The sequence below is a fragment of the Globicephala melas genome, chromosome 17 (assembly GCF_963455315.2).
Source record: "Globicephala melas chromosome 17, mGloMel1.2, whole genome shotgun sequence".
In the NCBI taxonomy this organism is placed as follows: domain Eukaryota; kingdom Metazoa; phylum Chordata; class Mammalia; order Artiodactyla; family Delphinidae; genus Globicephala; species Globicephala melas.
Genome location: NC_083330.1, coordinates 15,873,770 through 15,885,792, shown reverse-complemented (window position 1 = coordinate 15,885,792; position 12,023 = coordinate 15,873,770).

The following is a 12,023-nucleotide window of genomic DNA, read 5'->3' as shown; positions in this document are numbered from 1 at the left end:
GCCAGTTCTTCTCATTGGACTCTTTTCAGCAATTATACATAAAAGTATGAAGACCACATAAAAACATGAGAGTGCTTGTGATTTAGTATTAGGTGAAGACATAAAGCAAGATATACAACTTGTGCATTGTTATATAGAAAAACACACATGAAAAGACTAGTAGGTAAAATAAACAATCAAATTACTTTTTCATTTGGTTGTGGAATATCAGCCACTTTGGCCTTATTCATGAATTTTCTATAATGTTGTAGAAACTTCATGATTTAAATTTTAAGAAAAATAAAATAGACATAGAAAGTTGCCAATAGAAACTCTGAAAAAATTATCTTATGTCTGAACGACTAAATTAAAATTATTTTTAATTTTCTGAATGAAATAGGAACAGTGCTTCAAATATAGTTGACTCAAATATTGATTTGACTGTATAGTCATTAAAAGTATGATAATTTGGGCTTCCCTGGTGGCGCAGTGGTTGAGAGTCTGCCTGCCGATGCAGGGGACATGGGTTCTTGCCCCAGTCCCGTGAGCCATGGCCGCTGAGCCTGCGCATCCGGAGCCTGTGTTCCACAACGGGGGAGGCCACAGCAGAGATAGGCCCGCGTACAGCAAAAAAAAAAAAAAAAAAAAAGTATGATAATTTACCTCTAAATTAGGAGTTTTAAATATTATTATTGGCTGCATAAAGATTTAACAGTTTCTCTGTATTTTAACAATCTTTTTAGGGAAACTAAAACTCTGTAGAGCAGGCTATAGCAGTTATAATCCATCAAGGTATCCTGCATACAGCATAAAATTTTGAAAAGTTAAGGAAAAGAGTAGTAAAGATCTTGTTTAAAACGTTAGCTGGAATAGAAGCTCTCGTAACTGATCATCATTTATCTCAGGGGTCCCCAAGCCCCAGGCCACGGACCCTGTAGCAGTCCGCGACCTGTTAGGAACTGGGCTGTGCAAAGGAAGTGAGCGGGGGGCCAGTGACGGAAGCTTCATCTGCCGCTCCCCATGGCTCACATTACCGCCTGAACCATCCCCCACCCCCTTCCCAGTCCATGGAAAATGAAACCAGTCCCTGGTGCCAAAAAGGTTGGGGACCGCTGATTTATCTGACTATCTAGAGGGACTAATGTGTTTCATTCCTTCTGTGAAATGTACGGACTGACATAATACTCTGTAGTATGTCCACACACACACTTTTCCTGCTGCTGGTTGAGTTGTGTGCTTACCAAGAGTGAATTGCTCCCAAACCTGTTTGTGACAGTTATATTTCTTGTCATTAAAAATTTAAATATTGGGCTTCCCTGGTAGCGCAGTGGTTGAGAGTCCGCCTGCCGATGCAGGGGACACGGGTTAGTGCCCGGGTCTGGGAAGATCCCACATGCCGCGGAGCGGCTGGGCCCGTGAGCCATGGCCACTGAGCCTGCGCGTTCGAAGCCTGTGTTCCGCAACGGGAGAGGCCACAACAGTGAGAGGCCCACGTACCACAAAAAAAAAATATATATATATATATATATATATATATATAAAATATTGTGCAAACCAATGAAATTGTATGAAAGGAATGAATCATTTGTAGTATTATGTTGAAATTCTTTGGAAAGACTAGTTTAAAAATGCTACTGTCTAATTAGGTGTGGTCATAACAATAGCAAAAGAAGGAAAACAATGAATTGTACAATCTAGAAGCATACTACATTAGATTGTTTCATGAGTGTCAAAGTTCTAATTCCATTCTAAAGTGGAATTTGTAGATGATACATCATGAGTGTGGTTTATGTAAGAATTGGAGTGGACTGGCAGTCTCCTGGGAGCCTGAAAGGGGTGGTGGGCATCTTCCCTGCTATCTCTCTCCAGCTTATTCCAACAGTAATTTTCTTTAGAAGGTTATCCACACGTCTAGCACCCCAACTGTTACAGCTGCAACCTGAGGGCCTAGCCCCCAAATCACCTAGCTCTGGGACCTAATGGCACACAGCATTCCCAAGTCCCCAGGGACCACGGAAAACAAAGAGGCAATTCTATTTGGGCACAAAAGCACTCTCAGTGGCCATTCCCTCTGACTTAGCACAGAATGAGTAGGCCAAAATACCCAGCTCTGGATTTCTCCGATAGGCACTAGATTGCATATCCAACACCCTGACTTTCCTGGCTGCCGCCTGAAGGTTGGGCTTCCAACTAGCCTGCATTGGGGAGCTGAAGGAGCAGGCAACTAGTGATCTGGGAGGCTTAACAGGCTTGGGGACATTTCTCACAGCTTTAGGACACTCTTGGGTTTTGGCACCCCCTCATCTACTGGGAGTCTCTAAGAACAGAAACAGCAGCTTGGACAATCACAGAGGTTTGACAGGCAACCAGGAGCTTGGGCTGGGCATACTGATGAGGTGCATCTCCTATATGAGGTGTGCGTGTTGAGACTGGGAGAGGTGGCTTTTTTACCTAATGCACATAAACCAATACAAAGAGTGAAGAAAAATGAAAAAACAGAGGAATATATTCCAAACAAAAGGAAAAGATAAATCTCCAGAAACTGCCCTTGATGAAACAGAGATAAGTGATTTATCTGACAGATTTCAAAACAATGATCACAAAAATGGTCACCAGGGTCAGGAGAGCATGAACAAAGTGAAAATGTCAACAAAGAGGAAGAAAATACAAAGTACGAAACAGAAATCATAGAGGTAAAGAATACAAAAACTGAACTGAAAAATTCAATAGAGGGGTTCAACAGCAGGCTAGATCAAACAAAAGAAAGGATCAGCTGGACTAATTAGGAAAAAAGAGAGAAGACTCAAAGTTAGAAATGAAAGAGGAGACATTACAATGGATGTCTTAGAAACAAAAAGGATCACAAGGGAATGTTATGAACAATTATATACCAACAAATTGGATAACCTAGAAGAAATAGACAAATTTCTAAAAACATAGAACTTACCAAGACATAATCATGAATAAATAGAAAATCTGAATAGACCAGTTATGAATAAAGAGATTGAATTGGTAATCAAAAACCTCCCAACACAGAAAAGTGCAGGACCAGATGGCTTCACTGGTGAATTCTACCAAACATTTACAGAAGAATTAATACCAGTCCTTCTCAAACACTTCCCAAAAATTGAAGAGAAGGGAACACTTCCAAACTCATTTTATGAGGTCTGCATTACCTAGATAATAAAGCCAGACAAGGGTACTACAAGAATAGAAAATTGCAGGCCAATGACCCTGACAAACATAGGTAGAAAAATCTACACCAAAATATTAGCAAACTGAATTTAACAGTACATTAAAAGGATTATGCACCGTGATCCATTAGGATTTATTCTTGGGATACAAGCGTAGTTCAATATCCACAAATCAATAAATGTAATTCACCACAGGAACAAAATTAAGGATAAAAATCATAATCATCTCAGTAGATGCAGACAAAGCATTTGACAAAATTCAACATATTTTCATGAAAAAAACTCTCAACAAATTAGGTATAGATGGAATGTACCGCAACATAATAAAGGCTGTATATGACAAGCCCACAGCTAACAAACACCATACTCAACAGTGAAAAGCTGAAAGCTTTTACCCTAAGATCAGGAACAAGACAAAAATGACCACTCTTGACACTTCTATTCAACATAGTACTGGAAGCCCTATCCAGAGCAAGTAGGCAAGAAAATGAATTAAAAGCAGCCAAATCACAAAGGAAGAAGTAAAACTGTTTCTGCTTACAGATGATATGATCATATATGTAGAAAACCTAAAAACTATTAGGACTAATAAACTAATCAGTAAAGTTGCAAGATACAAAATCAATATACAAAGTCCATTTGTATCCTATACACTAACAAGGGACTATCAGAAAGGGACTTTAAGAAAACAATCCCATTTACAATAGCATCAAAAAGAGTAAAAGACTTAAGAATAAATTTAACCAAGGAGATAAAAGATCTGAACACTGAAAACTGTAAAACATTGATGAAAGAAATTGAAAAAGACGCAAATAAATGGAAAGAGAGTCTATGTTAACAGATTGGAAGAATGAATATTGTAAAAATGTCTATACTACCCAAAGCGATCTACAGATCGAGTATAATCTGTATCAAAATTCCAATGGCATTTTTCAGAGAAACAAACAAAAAAAATTCTAAAATTTGTATGGAACCACACAGATCCCAGATAACCAAAGCAATTTGAGCCGGAAGAACAAAGACTGAGGCATCCTACTTCCTGATTTCAAACTATGTTACAGAGCTATGGTAATCAAAACAGTATAGGATTGGCATTAAAAACAGACACATTGATCAATGAAACAGAATAGAGGTCCCAGATAAACCCACGCATATATGGTCAATTAATTTTTGACAAAAGTGCCAAAAATACACAATGGGGAAGGGATAGTCTTTTTTAAAAATGATGTTGGGAAACTGAATATACACATGCAAATCTACTAAATTGAACCCCTATCTTACATGATACATATAAATCAACTCAAAATGGATCCTGACCTGAACATAAGACCTGAAACCATTACAACTCCTAGAAAAAACATAAGGGATAAGCTCCTTGAAATTGGTCTTGGCAGTGATTTTTTGGATTTTACACCACAAACAAATGAGATAAAAAGAAACAAGTGGGACTATGTCAAACTAAAAAGCTCTGCACAGCAAAGGAAGCCATCAACAAAATGAAATGGCAATCTATGGAATGGGTGAAAATTTTTGCAAACTACATATCCAATAAGGGATTAGTATTCAAAATATACAAGGAACTAATACAAATGACCCAATTAAAAATGGGCAAAGTATCCAAATAGACAATTTTCCAAAGAAGACATACATATGGCCAACAGGTACATGTAAAGATGCTCAACATCACTAATCATCAGGGAAATTCAAATCAAAACCATAATGAGATATGATCTCACATCTGTTAGGATGGCTATTATAAAAAAGACAAAGGATAACAAGTGGTTGCCAGGATGTGGAGAAAAGGGAACCGTTGTATACTGTCAGTGGGAATGTAAATTGGTACAGTCATTATGGAGGTTCCTCAAAAAATTAAAAGTAGAACTACCATATGATCCAGCAATCCCCCTTCTGGGTATATATCCAAAGGAAAGGCAATCACTATCTTGAAGACACATCTGCACTCCCATTTTCATTGAAGCAGTATTCACGATAGCTAAGACATGGAAACAGCCTAAGTGTCTATTGATGGATAGATGGATAAAGAAAATGTAATATATATATATATATTTATATGTATATGTATATATACATATAAATATATATATAGAAATTTCAGCCTAATAAAAGAAAGAAATCTTGCCATCTGTGACAACATAGATGAACCTGGATGGCATTATGCTATGTGAAATAAGGCAGGTGGAAAAATAAATACTGCATGGTATCACATACGTGGAATCTAAAAAACAAAACAAAACAAAACAAATCGAACTCACAGAAACAGAGTAATTTTGTGGTTGCCAGGGGCTAGGGATGGGGAAAATGGGGAGAGGTTGATAGTAGAAGGGTACAAACTTTTAGTTATAAGTAAGTTCTGAGAATCTAATGTATAGCATGGTGACTGTAGTTAGTACTGTATTGTATAATTGAAATTTGCTGAGAGAATAGATCTTAAACATTCTCGCACACACAAAAAAGGTGACTATTTGTGGTGACAGATGTGTTAATTAACTTGATTGTGGGCATTTTTTCACAATATATATGTATAGTTGACCCTTGAACAATCTATGGGTTAGGGACACCGACCCTCTCGTAGTTGAAAATCTGTGTATAACTTTACAGTCGGCCCTCTGTATATGCACTTCTGTATCCTCAGATTCAACCACCTGTGATTATAGTAGTACTGTAGTGTGAATTTATTTTTTAAAAATCCATTTATAAGTGAATGCACACAGTTTAAACCCATGTTGTTCAAGGGTTAACTGTGTATCAAATCATTACTTTGTACACTTTAAATATATTATAATTATATTTATCAATAAAGTTGGGGAAAATGGTCAGGAGTGAAAAAAAAATAAAGTCACTGAAAAAGCTTTAAAAATTGTTAATGTAATTTGCTTACTACCCAGGTACCATGAGTATGACAACACAGCAAACATATTGTAAATGTTATTTTCTATCTATAGCTGTTAGGCCGACTAGGTACATTGCACTGCCTATTTGGTTTGGCTTTGGAGTGCCCTTTACCTGTGTAAGAGGCATAATCTGAGGAAAAAAAGAGAAAGTCAGCTGTTTCTAATGAAGTAGATTTGAATAGACTGTAGCAGCGCAGAAAGGTGTCTCTTGAAAGGAGGTGGAAGATGTAATCAGTGATGAATATTTGTCACTAAAGGTGAGGAAGAACATGAAGGAAAAAGCCATAAAATCAGTACCAGAAAAGTGTGTGAATTTTTTGAAATATAAAGGTCAGTATCAAATTTGTAACTTCTAGAAAAATGGCTGTGGGAAGAGTTTGGAAAGAGGCCCACAGGTGAAGGCGGGAGAATAAGGAATGTAGAAGAACACAGTAATAATAGAGAGCAGTGCTTGGGCAGAGTGATGGAGGAGAGTATTGCCTGGAGGAAGATCATTTAGATGTGGTAAATAAAAAGTTACATGAATAACTACCTAAAGAAGGTCTGTATAGTGGACTTTGTAATAATTACATAGCGATGGTGATCATAAAAGGCACATTTGATGAGTTTAAATCCCAATTACATAGTACTCTCCAACAGCTTTAAATTACAGAGAAATGTTCTTCACACTAGAGAAAATGTAAAGGTTAGAGGATTCCAAGAAGGGGAGAAAGATTAGGGTTGATGACAAGAAGGCCAGAATTAAAGACTGCGTGTTCATTACAAATTCAACCATGGTCCAAAGGAGTTTTTTATTTTATTATTTTTTTAATTTTTATTTTATTCTTAAAATTTATTATATTGAAGTATAGTTGATTTGCAGTGTTGTGTTAATTTCCATTATGGTTTATCACAGGATATTGAATATAGTTTCCTGTGCTATACAATAAGACCTTGTTGCTTATCCATTCTATATATAATAGTTTTCAGTTGCTAATCCCAAACTCCCAGTGCATCCCTCCCCCACTCTCCTTCCCCCTTGGCAACCACAAGTCAGTTCTCTATGTCTGTAAGTCTGTTTCTGTTTCATAGGTAAGTTCATTCATGTCATATTTTAGATTCCATGTATAAGTGATATCATATGGTATTTGTCTTTCTTTTTCTGACTGACTTCACTTAGTATGGTAATCTCTAGGTCCATCCACATTGCTGCGGATGGCATTATTTCATTCTTTTTATGGCTGAGTAGTATTCCATTTTATACATGTACCTCATATTCTTTATCCATTCATCTGTCAATGGACATTTAGGTTGTTTTCATGTCTTGGCTAATGTGAATAATGCTGCAATGAACACTGGGCTGCATTAATCTTTCCAAATTATAGTTTTGTCTCGATATATGCCCAGGAGTGGGATTGCAGGATCATATGGCAACTCTGTTTTTAATTTTTTGAGGAACCTCCATACTGTTTTCTATAGTGGCTGCACCAATTTATATTCCCATCAACAGTGTAGGAGGGTTCCCTTTTCTCCACATCCTCTCCAGCATTTGTTATTTGTAGACTTTTTAATGATGGCCATTCTGATGGGTGTGAGGTGGTACCTCACTGTAGTTTTGATTTACATTTCTCTAATAATTAGCCATGTTGAGCATCTTTTCCTGTGCCTGTTGGCCATCTGTATCTCTTCTTTGGAGAAATGTCTATTTAGTTCTTCTGCCCATTTTTCGATTGGGTTGTTTGTTTTTTTTGTTGTTGAGTTGTATGTGCTGTTTGTATATTTTGGAAATTAAGCCCCCCCAAGGCATTTTTAAACTGTTCTATGATGATTGTGGCAGACCATTAGGAATAGGAGACTTGAGATTGTATTGTGGTTGAGTAAATGATACACACTCGCACATACATGTAAATATATGTGTATATATGTTGTGCGTGAGAGAGACAGGGAGAATATATATATGTCAAGAAATAATCTAAGCCTGATGTGTGATTGCAAATACAGTGTGTCAGACCTGCAGTGTCTGAGTGGGAATTAACTTTAGAGATCATGTCATCCGACTTTTTGTGTCATGATACATGAACCCCCTCCTCAACATTTTACCAAGATTGTGGTCTAACCACTGCTTAGAGTTAATCAGTGAAACTGAACCCATTGGATTTACAAGGCAGTCCTTTCTACTGTTTATAAACAAGTGAGTAAATCTACGGGGAAACACATTTCTCTCTGTCCTTGTGAGATTCACCACCATAGCTCATCATTTTGGCTTCTTAAGCCATGGGGCAGAAAACCATGTAACTTTTGTCTAGTTCAGTGCTGTCTGATACAGTAGCCACTGGGCACATGGACCTCTTGAGCACTTGAAGGGCTGTGCGTCCCAAACTGAGATGTGCTGTACACCCCAGATTTTGAAGACTTAGTGTAAACAAAAGAATATAAAATATTTCATTAATAATTTGATATTGATTATATGTTGAAATAATAGTATTTTGGGTATATTGGGTTCAATAAAATACATTACTTTTTAAAAAATGTGGCAACTAGAAAACTTTCAAATTACATAAAAACAGAATTATATGCTCACATTATATTTCTGTTGGACATTGCTAGTCTATATCATATTTACAGCCAGTTCTTTTATTTGCATATTCTCTTTTTCCTGCGTAAGCTCTAGATTTCATCAGATAATATGATTAACACAAAATCCAAACTTCCAAGTTAATTTCTAGCCAAAGACTTTAACGGCCCTACAGCTACTCTCCAATAGATTGTATTATTTAAGTTGGTGTTTCCCAAACTCACAGGATCATCAGATGACCTGAGGTATTTGCTGAAGTAATGCTATCTGAGCCTCTTCTAAGACTACTGAATCAGCTTCTCCTGGGGGCTTCTCCTTTGTTGGCCATGATGGCAAACCCTGCAGTAGGAAGAAGTTTCCACAATGGTTTTTCATTTCTGTAGGACAAAATGTGAACTTTTTGAAACCTTTCTCAATCCAGTTAAGTCCTATCTTTGCATGATTGTCTCCTCCTCTCCACCTCATTCACACTGTCTTCCAGCTACGCTGACCTACGTGTTACAGTGTTTCCTGCCTTGGGTTTATGTCTGTTCTTCCACTTACCTGAAATGCTTCCTCCCGACCCTGCCAAGCCTGATGTGCTGTCCTTACCTTTCACTGCTGGCCCCTGTGAAAAGCTTTACTTTCTTCTCACTCCAGGCAGAGATAAGTACTTTCTACTTTGTTTTCCTACTACAAGGGTGTGCAACCCAAGCCACACATTTGAATCACCTGGGAACTTCAAAAACCTCCTGATGCTTAGGTCAAATCCCTAAAATTTTCACTTACTTGATCTAAGAGAGGTCATGGAGATTGGACTATTTCTTCTAAATCTCCTCAGGATGCCTCTGTTGAGAGTCACATTTGGTGGTTTGAGATTTACCACACGTTGTAATTATTTGTTCACATATGTCTCCTCATTTTAAACTGAGCACCTGGATAATGTGGACATCTTATTTTCTTTGTATCACAGATACTGGGTATGAAAAAAATGCTCAAATACTTTTTGAATGAATAGTTTGATGAATAGATGAGGGAGGTGACAAAAAGTAGCATGTGAAGGAAATCATTTAAATCTATTTCAAAAACCTTAGGAGAGATACTTCTCTAATTTCATATGCTGATAATCTGGAATACGCTTGCAAAATTGGAAAATGGGCTTAATTGTAGGATTAATTTATTTACCAAAAGCCAGATAATTGGATATGCAAATTGAAAGTTACTTTTGCATAATCAGAAAAAGTATAACTGAAGTTAAGTGGACAAATGAGAAGGATTTTGACTAGGAATATAAAAAAATATTAAGAGCAGTGTTGGAAGGACAAATAAAAAGCCTATAATCTCTACTGTCAGAGTACCATGAATAATACAGTATTTAACATGAATATGAAGAAAACAGTAAAAAGGGAGGGAGGAAAAGCTTTTTAAAAAGAGAATATTTATATTAGAAAAATAAACAAGGAATGTTAAGAAAAATTCATTTGAAACAAAAATAGCAAAAATAAAAGTATAAATAATAAGCCTGTGTAGACCTCGGCTAATATGGAAATGAGAGAATCAAGGCACATCCATAGATGTTTTAGAGTTCTATGTTGTTGAAGAGAATGAAGATCAATGGTGGCCGATTGGGGGAGTTAAAAAAGCCTACTATGACAAAACTTAAAGATAAAATAGTTGAAAATATTTTGAAAGCCAGTGTAGATATGAAACAGGAAATAATTGAGTTAGGGAGAGGTTTTGCAGAAATTGAAAGCATAAATTACAGCTAAGGAACTGGGAAATGCATATAAGGATTTAGTCACGTTGTCTAATTCTACCAGATTTTTGAGATTTCTCCAGCAAATGTCAGTTAATAGGAATTGAGGTATGAAGCAAAGGCATGCCATAATGAGCACTGGAAAACATTGGAAGAAGTCCCAGACTATGTCAGAGAAATGTGGAAGGTCTCTTACTAAGCCTAGAGTAGGAAAAGGTTTTAAAGCTAGCCCCCTGCTCACCCCTCCAAAATCTCTGTGAATATAAGAGTATTAGACAAGCTCATCACATAAAGTCATTGCTTTGGAATCTTAAAGCTGGAGGATACCACTGAGATATCAATTTAGCAATTTTACAGATAGGATCACCATCAACAGTTGGTGACAGAACCAGGATTTGAAACCAGTCTCACTAATAACAGCCTAGTTCTCAAATAAGCAATGGTAAGTGAACATTTGACTGACATAACAATATTTAGATGCTAAGTGAAGACATCTGGAAAGCATATATAAAAATAGAGGAGTGTGCCAACACTCTCCATGACTATATGTATGATCACCACAACCATGATAAGCATGAGAGAAACCAATGGCGTCAAGAAGAAAGTCATATCACATCTGAGGGCAGAACACGTAAAATGATTTTGCAATGCTAATCATGAGTCTCTCTCCCTCTCTCTGCTTTGTTTTTGTTTTACCTGTTTGGTGGTTAATGGAATATGACTAATGAGAAAAGAAGGCAAACTCTGGTCATGTAAAGGGCTCTAAGAAACCCTTAGGATTACACTAAAGGTTTAGATGAAAAGACAAATAATTAGTGAATTTCTGTCCAGATAATGAATATTGAAAGTGTCAGGAAGTATCACGGTTGTTCTTCACATTGGTATCCTTAGGAACTTTAAAAGAAAAATTCCGAAGTCCATGGCCCATCTTAGACCAAATAAGTCAAAATTTTAGGGTTTTCACCTGTACATCAGTAGTTTTTGAAAGTTCCCAGGTGACTCAAATGTGTAACTAGGGTTGAATACCACTGATACAAGTTTCTTAAACTTCTATTTTCTTTTTTTTAAAACTAATTTTTATTGGAGTATAGTTACTTTATAAATTTGTGTTAGTTTCTACTATACAGCAAAGTGAATCAGCTATATGTATACATATACCTCCTCTTTTTTGGATTTCCTTCCCATTTAGGTCACCACAGAACATCAAGTAGAGTTCCCTGTGCTATACAGTAGGTTCTCATTAGTTATCTATTTTATACATAGTATCAACAGTGTATATATGTCAATCCCAATCTCCCAATTCCTCCCACCCCTCCCATCTCCATTGGTATCCATATGTACCTCTGTGTCTCTACTTCTGTTTTGCAAGTAAGATCATCTATACCATTTTCTAGATTCCACGTATATGTATTAATATATGATATTTATTTTTCTTTTTCTGACTTACTTCACTCTGTATGACAGTCTCTAGGTCCATCCACATCTCTACAAATGACCCAATTTTGTTCCTTTTTATGGCTGAGTAATATTCCATTGTATATATGTACCACATCGTCTTTATCCATTCCTCTGTTGATGGACATTTAGGTAGCTTCCATGTCCCGGCTATTGTAAATAGTGCTGTAGTGAATACTGGGGTGCATGTGTCT